General features: G+C 45.3%; 1 long non-coding RNA gene across 1 annotated transcript; it reads right to left on the reverse strand.

Moving 5' to 3' along the window:
- Positions 1-1758: 1758 nt before the first annotated feature.
- On the reverse strand, positions 1759-7996 carry LOC138066304 (uncharacterized). The gene is made up of 3 exons (XR_011139611.1): positions 4414-7996; positions 3103-3169; positions 1759-1866 (listed from the first exon to the last, which is right to left on the reverse strand). It is a non-coding gene; the product is annotated as an uncharacterized lncRNA (long non-coding RNA).
- Positions 7997-8248: the final 252 nt, after the last annotated feature.

The raw sequence follows: 8248 nt of genomic DNA on the forward strand, positions 1-8248 counted from the left end.
GAAGTAAAAGTTTAGGTAATTAACAAGTTAATTTACACGCACAGTGGGAATGTGCATCTTGTGCCATTAGGAATCAGTGCTGACTTGCAGCTGCCATGCTAGCTGATAATGGAGACCTGAGAACATTATTTAACAACAAACATAAAGAAAATCAACTTCCTTAGTCACAGTTCAACAGCACTACCTACTTTTGTCAGTAGTGCAAAGAGAGACAATCCCAAAGTCACAAATGAAGTTGCACCTAAGGACCACATCACTGCATCAGCATCACAGAGGCTAAAAATAAAGTATAAACCTTATTTTGAGTGACATGCAGTTTAACTGGCACCACTAATTCAAACTCTGTTCAAAGACTTACACTAACACTGCTCCAAGCATTAGACCCTCAATAACTGTCTAAAATGAAGTAGAAATAGTAAGTTGTAAAGATAACCTGTTTAAGCAGAAAGCCTGCACTACAGGCTCCCTATTTGCAAGAAGATGTAACAGTGAAAAACTTGTTAAGTGTCATAAAAAAAAAAAAAGTCCTGAGAGCCTGAACTGATGAAATACGACAAGTGCAGAAATATTAGCTTTTGTTAAAAGGTGTATTTTTATTCTTATTGTGTCACACGAGCATTTTAGAGTAGATATAAAGTACTTCTAAAGACAGCTTTAGCATGCATTGAAAGAACAAAGTGGTTTTGATCCTGGTATGTTATTTCTGCCATAACTTGACCTAGCCATGGTCCACAGGTCCAAAAAAAGGAACACTTCACAAAATCTGGAGTTAGTTCTTGGCTCTGCTACACACTTGAATGAGTAAATAAGAAGTTGCAAAGACTTATGCATGTTATTCATGCAAGGCATACATCCTGCAATACATTTCAAGAATACCATCCTTTCAAAGCAAATTTTAGCTTCAGGAATCAAGAGAATAAAAATGTGCTCCTCTCACAAGAGAAAAAAATAAGTACAGCAACTTAGTACAGGACCATATAGAAATGCAAAGGGCACCAGTTAGTCAGCTTTGTATCAGATTACAAGCACTTGCAGTGAATACATTTCCAGCGAAGCACTGCAGGTATACCCTCTGCAGCCGACTGTGGAACAGATATGCACAGAAAATTAGAACAGAGGGTTCTTCAGAAGTGACCCATGAGAGCAGGTTAGCAGCAGGAAACTAATCGGAAGCAGTGCAGCTAAATCCACTGCCAAACAATTTATCTGTCTAAGCAGCAGAGGCACAGAGTGTGCGTGGATATACGTTACTTCTAACAAATAACTGACACACTTCCCAAAAGCTCCTAAGACAAAATGATTCTGCACGGGCAGCTAGTGTCACTAATATGCCCGCTCCCCAAGCGGAGCCAACATGCTGTCTTCTGCAGCTCTCTGTCCTGTCTGTTAACATTTGAAGTCCCTCAGAGCAGGGACAGGTTCAGATGACTCTAAAGAACTTAGCTGAGAGGGCCCCACTATTTTGATGCAAAAATTAAATAAAATAAAGTGAAAATGACAAATAAGAGAACAAAGAGATTGCTCATTTCAACAAAATACTTACCAAAAAAAATGCCAGTAAAATGAAATTAAATGGAACTTTTCGTCAGGTGCTGCCACAGCAGGCAAGCACGATGGCCAGAATAAAGACGGCTGCGCTAAAAGGAAGACTTTTTAAAACACTTTCAATGAAACAATTGCAGTTATATAGCATAAAGTGATACATACAGTCATAATTTCATGTTAGACATTCGCCATAAGGTAAAGACTCACCCGCTGTTTTATTCAGTGTATGACATATCTCTTCTTAGTAGGCAGATAGCACATACTCACGTAAGAGAGTATGAAAACCAAGGCTTCGTGCTTATCCATCATCTAAGCCTGATCCTAGGAAGAGACAAAAGGCACAGAAATTTTCAGCTCATACTACCCAGAAATAGATTATTTAAAATTGCTTGGGCATGCTTTCCTTCCAGGCCTTTGTTCAAATATGATTTGCAGTTTATGATATATGATTTACATTCCCACATAAGACTACAGTTACAAGCTGATCGCCACAAACTGCCGCTACTGAAAGGACCATGCTGGCCCTCTCCCTTATCAGCTCTTTCTTCCCACTGTTTCTTTCTACTGCCTTCTCTTCTGCTGCGACTAGTGCTCCTGCAAGTATGCAGGGCACCAGAACAGGGAATGGATGCACTGAATTACAAATCTCCCCTTTCTCCCGCCACAAAAAGACCCAACACACAAGAAAGCCAGCAGCAGCACAAGAGACGGGAGCAAGAGGACAGACAAGCAGAGGGAGACGGCACAGAAGTCGTCTGGTCGTTTTAGCAACAGTGCAAATGACATCTGAAGGAACCAGGTCACCCCAGATACAGAGAGGGTATGTTTGCACAATTTAAAAGGCCAAGTTAGCACATTAACTACAGAAAGCCTTGCTCCCCAGACCTTGGAGCACCCTTGCATTAACGTGCTGAAGAGGGAACTCTCCCCAGGGTCTTAATTCTGTCAGAGCAACATGGCTGAACAGTGGTTGCTCTAAATTTCGTATTATAGGCAGAGCTAATACTGTTCACAATAATTCTGCAAACTCTTCCTGTTACAAGACACATATTCCTTTGCTTCGTAATTTTGTTGGGTGAAGGGATCAGACTGGATACCAACTGGCTCTAGCTCCTGTTGAAAAATTCAGCCAACCACTGTTATGAAAGGTGTCAGGAGGAGAAGGTTTTGCCCACAAACTGTATGCTAGCAGCTTTAGCTTTGAGAAGCTCTAACATCCCCAAATTTTGGAGCAGGCTACTGGAATTTAGGCTGCCTTTGTTTAAAAAAATATCCTTTTTGCTATGCTTTAAAAAATCGTTTTGAAACTGGCCACGCTCTTAGGCTTTAGAAAAGAAACAACACAGCGCTGAGATGAACGAGAAGCGGTGATTGGACCAGGGGGGCAAAAAAGCAGGACCAAGAGCCTTGCAAGCATGAGATGGGGTCAGATTATGGCTGGGAGCTAGCTGGCTGAGGTGGAAACATGAATGCTTGGCGGCAAACTGGGAAGTGGCGTAAACTGGGACTTAAAACTAATGCAGCTGGGAACGGGGCAAACGAAGGGAAAATTGATACCTCGAGGCCCAGCAGTAGAGAACTGACCCAGGCGGAACGTAAGGCACAGTGTAATTCAGAGCAGGGCCTGGAAAGAAACCGACGGATCAGAGCGGCAGCTGCGATGTGGGAACTGCTTGGCAATGAGAAGACAAGGTCCACAGTCTACAAGGAACAAACTGGACTGAAATCTGTAATGAGACAGACCTCGACAAGGGAAGCAAGCCAGGGGCTGGGCAGGGAAGAGAGACAACTGAAAGAGCCTGTTCTCCTCACAACCCCTCAGAGCCTGGAAAGGAACCTGTGGATTCTGACTGGGATCAGCCTGTGCAGCCCCGCGGCAAAGCACCCAGGCCAGCCCCGGCAGGCCATCCAGGGCCATGCGTCTCTGCGGCGGGCCCACGGGTTCCAACGCTTGTTTTTTCAATTTAGTTTTTTGTTTAACATGGAAATTACTCACATGCACGTTAACTACATTAAAGGAACACGAGGCTGCAAAATCAAATGCCCCAACATCGACAAATGCCAGCGTTAGATGTATGCATTAAGACTCACTCCTAGATTACAAATTTACACACAGTTTTTCCCACATTTGTGCACTTCTTAATGATCTGTAGATGGAAAAGAATTAGAATCCTTCCTGTTCATAAGTAGCTTAAGACTTTATTTTCTTACTGTACATTATTCAAGTTTGGCAGTGAAGACCAGAGCATTAATTTCTTCACCAGCTCTCCTGATGTGCTCAGAGAGATGAACTTAACAGTTTACACTGACTTTCAATTACCTAATGTGACAAGACTACACCCTAATCTTTCAGAGTCCCTAGGATTACGTAACGCTCCACAGGTTCAGAGCGCAATTCCCACTGATTCTGAAAGCAGGGTTAAGCACTCAGCGGGAAGGCAAGACCATGCCCACTGGATCAGAAATGGCATCTCAAAGTGAGGCCGAAGCAGTGGAACATTTTGGTATAACTGACTTTCTCACTGTCACCCAAGGAGCTCCATGCCAAAGGCAGGGATAGGATACAAACGTTCAGGGCACCGTTCAACTACTTCAACCATGAGACAGTCTTTGGCTTCCCTGAGGTCCCCTACCTCATGCATTGCACATGCCCGGGGCAAAGAACACCCCTCTTTGCAGCACGGTTCACCTTAATTTGGTTGTGAAGAGCGCTCAAGAATGGGGCTGGAAAAATCAAACTACTTTTTCGTTCCGTGGCAGAACTTAACAAACTAATCTCACAGAATGGCTAAGAGCAATGTTTTTTAAGTGCATCATACATGTTGTTACCAACGAATACACGAAGGAAACAATAACACACCAACATACCAGTAAACGAACAGGCAGATTATACCAACAGCAATCCCCAGCTGAACTGTCAGGATGAGATACGCTGCACTGATGAAATCTAAAAATCATGCAGGCATTGTTTCAAATTAGATACAAAAAACTCCCCAATAATTATCTTTTTTTTCCTAAATTACATCATACAACTTTAAAATGGCAGGATGGAACAATTCTAGTTATACTATTAGATATTGCAAATAGCTACAGAAGTGGAGCTAGGCAGATAGGTGTTTTGCAGTATGTTACAGCATCTGGTATTCAGAGCACAATTAAGATGTTGGCAGTCCCAAACTGAAAACAAATCATATACTTAGATTTCTTTACAAAACGCAATGTGTTAGTACAGCAAACGATTTGCATCATTTTAAGTATCTGGAGGGGGGGATGTCGAGAGGATGGGGCCAGACTCTTCTCCGTGGTGCCCAGCGACAGGACGAGAGGCAACGGGCACAAACTGGAACACAGGAAGTTCCCTCTGAACACGAGGAAAAAACTTCTTTCCGGTGAGGGTGAGAGAGCACTGGCACAGGTTGCCCAGAGAGGTAGTGGAGTCTCCTTCCTTGGAGATGTTCAAAACCCGCCTGGATGCGGTCCTGGGCAATATGCTCTAGAGGACCCTGCTTGAGCAGGGGGGGTTGGACTACATGATCTCCAGAGGTCCCTTCCAACCTCAACCATTCTGTGATTCTGTGATCTTGTAAGACAGCAACTAATATAAGTATTTTCTGTAACTATGAAAACAGTGAACAGAAAAGATGAAACAGGATATAGAAAAGATTATTATAAAACTTCTTATGAAGTTACATTGCAGAAATTAATACACCACACCATACTGTTCACTAGGTTTCTGTCTCACTCCTCAGGATGTGTAGAATACACACTCGGCAGCACAGCACATTTTACTTCTCTGTCACTACTGTAGCAAACACAGAAAGCCTGCATCTAGAAAAGTGCTTTTTAAAATTAGTGCCCTTTGAATCAGTTCTCCTCAGATTTTCCCTCACAATTATGAGAGTTCAGGGTAAGAATTCACATTCCTCTTTCCCCTGCGGACAGTCTTCAGAGAAGTGGCTGGTGAACTTTGCCCTGCGGTGTCCAGCAGGCTTTTCATGGCCTTCTGCTGGAGCACCGCAAAGTGCTGGAGAACCACCCCGAGACAGCTGGCAGGCCGATGGAGGCGACCCTGAACTGCCCACGTTCAGAACAAAAGAAACAGCCTCTTCTCTAACACTCAGCTGGAGGGGATTTCCTATCAGACACCGATTCTTTCAGCCCTTCACCTCACGGATATTTTGCTTCTCCACATCTTCAGAAATTAAAATATTTTCTGCTCCCTGGAATAACTGAAACCGTAACGGTTGATAGCATTGGGTAGTCAAGCAGTACACCCGTCAGTGACCCTAGAAGTGCCTTCTTCCTTCACTGTCAGACCACTATGTAAAAAACATTTCATCCCTTCTCATTGGAAGAATAATCCTTTACCTGATTGCAAAATACTGTTTTCATGCAATTCACAATTTCCACCTTTAGAAGGAATAGACTGCTAAGATTAGTAATCCCTAACAATGTCAAATAAGGCGTATTATTAGCTTACTTTTATGTCCTCCTTTGCTAAAAATCATTTGTACCTACTTGCAATCACATCGTTTCTCAGAGGGACAAGTACTTGCAAGCCAAAACATAGGTTAATTTCACTATCCCATAGCTACTTGTCAAAAAAGCAGACCTAGGCTGTGAAAAATATTGGAAAAGACAAGATAAATACATGTTGTCTGCCTACATAAAAAGTGCACACTTAGTGTACAGGAAGCGTGCATGGTCGGGAGACAAGACAGTGGAGCTAAATATGAACCAATCATTTCCAAAGACCAAAACAAGCAGGAGGTTACATTTATTCAGAAAACTCCTCCTTTCAAGCAAGCTCTATGCCCAGTGAATATTCTACCCCTTGCAACACCAGGCTACTGGCTCTCTATTTATTTATTTATTGCCCGCCATCCATGGACATTAAGTGCAGCTCCCTAATTGTCAGTTTACACTCTTCCTAGTCTTCCTCCATTAGTTTTTCTGCTCAGGCCTTCCAGTGCGAAGTAGGGCCTCGGCTAACTGGCCTCTTGTTTCAGGTATTTCACTCAATACAGGAGATCTAGCATATCCCAGGCAAAACGTGAGCAGCATGCCACCATCTTCAGCGTGGTCCGTGATTCCCCCGACCAGAGATGCTTGCAAACACAGCCAATATAGAAGTGGTCTTCACATTCTTTTAAAAAAATATTTACTTGGGGACACACAAAGCTTGCTTTCATACAGGACTTATTACAGCAATCCAAGGTCTCTTTTACAGCAATCCAAGGTCTCTTAACACTTACACGTGAGAACAATACTTCTGCACTACCATCAATAAAGGATCTGAATAACGTTGACATAAAAAGGTCTTTGGGGTGCACTAATCATACTAGAAACAACAAGTACTTAAATACATAAAAGCTCTGACCTCTCTATTGCATAATGCTGGGAAAATAGAAACCACAACCGTTAAAGAAGCCCCATGCAATTCTACATGCATTCAAAAAATGTCAATTTAGTTAAGAGATTCAAACAGAATTAGAATAGAAGAGATTAATAGAAGCCCCTGTACTAACTCAGGTTACCGACAGTAAACCCTGAGCTTCCCCTGCGGTAGCTCCAAGGGCCTTTCACAAGGCCGTGAGCACTATCATACCAACTGCATTGTAATCTGAAGGTGTCATTTCACTTAGATTCCATTTAAATGGCAGACTTCAATGAAACAGCACTTTGATTTGTCAAGAAATACTGAATTAAAACCCTCTTCTGCCAACGTTACGTAACATGGTTGGCTGAAACCCACTGCACTGCCTCAAATTAACGCATCAGACAATGGTTTCTTAAAGCTCAAGCATTTTTTTCTAATTATTGCGTGAAAGCAGAAGGAAGGATCACAGCGGATAAATTACCAGAACAACATGCAGTAGCAAATTTAGTTAAGAATACACCTATACATGTACAACAGACAGCTCCTACATCCGTGGCTGAGCGGGAAAAAGACTCTGCAGCCTTGTTTTGGAGAGACCACAGGGGAAGAAGCCAGAAGCGCAGAAGACGGCAAAAAAAAAAAAAAAAAAGACTGAAGCAAAACAACGTGCTCAAAAGAGTTGGGAAAAAAACCCACCCCGCTACTTCCAAACGCACTTGCTCTCCCCTGGCTGCCGCTGCCCAGGGCCCGGGCGGAGGAGGCGGCAGCGGCAGGGAGGGCCGGCAGGCAGAAGCTGCAAGAACGCTGCGGGGAAGAGTTTGACTTTAAACAGCACCGAAGAAAATGAGCTTAACGTGCACCAGAGAAGGTTTTACAAGCAGAAAGCGCGGCAGCAGGAAGGACGAGGAGGCAAGGGGCGGCACAGCGTGCGCGGCCCACCAGCGAGGCAGCGGCAGGGGGCGGCCTAGGGGCGCCGCAGCCGCTTCACCATGGCCCCTCTGCCCCCAGTTGGCGGCCGGCGGCCAGGAGGGCAGCCCCACACCTCCGGGCCACGCTCCGGCACGGCTCGCCCGGAGGCGGCCGACGGGCTCAGCGGGGGGCAGGCGCCCCCCTCCCCTCCCCTCCCCTCCCCCCCGCCGCGGGCAGCGCCCGGCGGCCCCTGAGGCGCCAACGGCCGCCGCCGCCCGCCCTGAGGCGAGGCGAGGCGGGGCGAGGCGGGCCGCGGCCGCCCCCCGGCGGCGGGAGGGCGCCGGCGCCCGGCGGCCCCGCCGCCAGCAGAGGGCAGAGCCCCGTCGGCCCGCTCCTCCCGCCGCCGCCGCCGCC

Source organism: Struthio camelus, chromosome 2 (assembly GCF_040807025.1).
Source record: "Struthio camelus isolate bStrCam1 chromosome 2, bStrCam1.hap1, whole genome shotgun sequence".
Taxonomy (NCBI): Eukaryota; Metazoa; Chordata; class Aves; order Struthioniformes; family Struthionidae; genus Struthio; species Struthio camelus.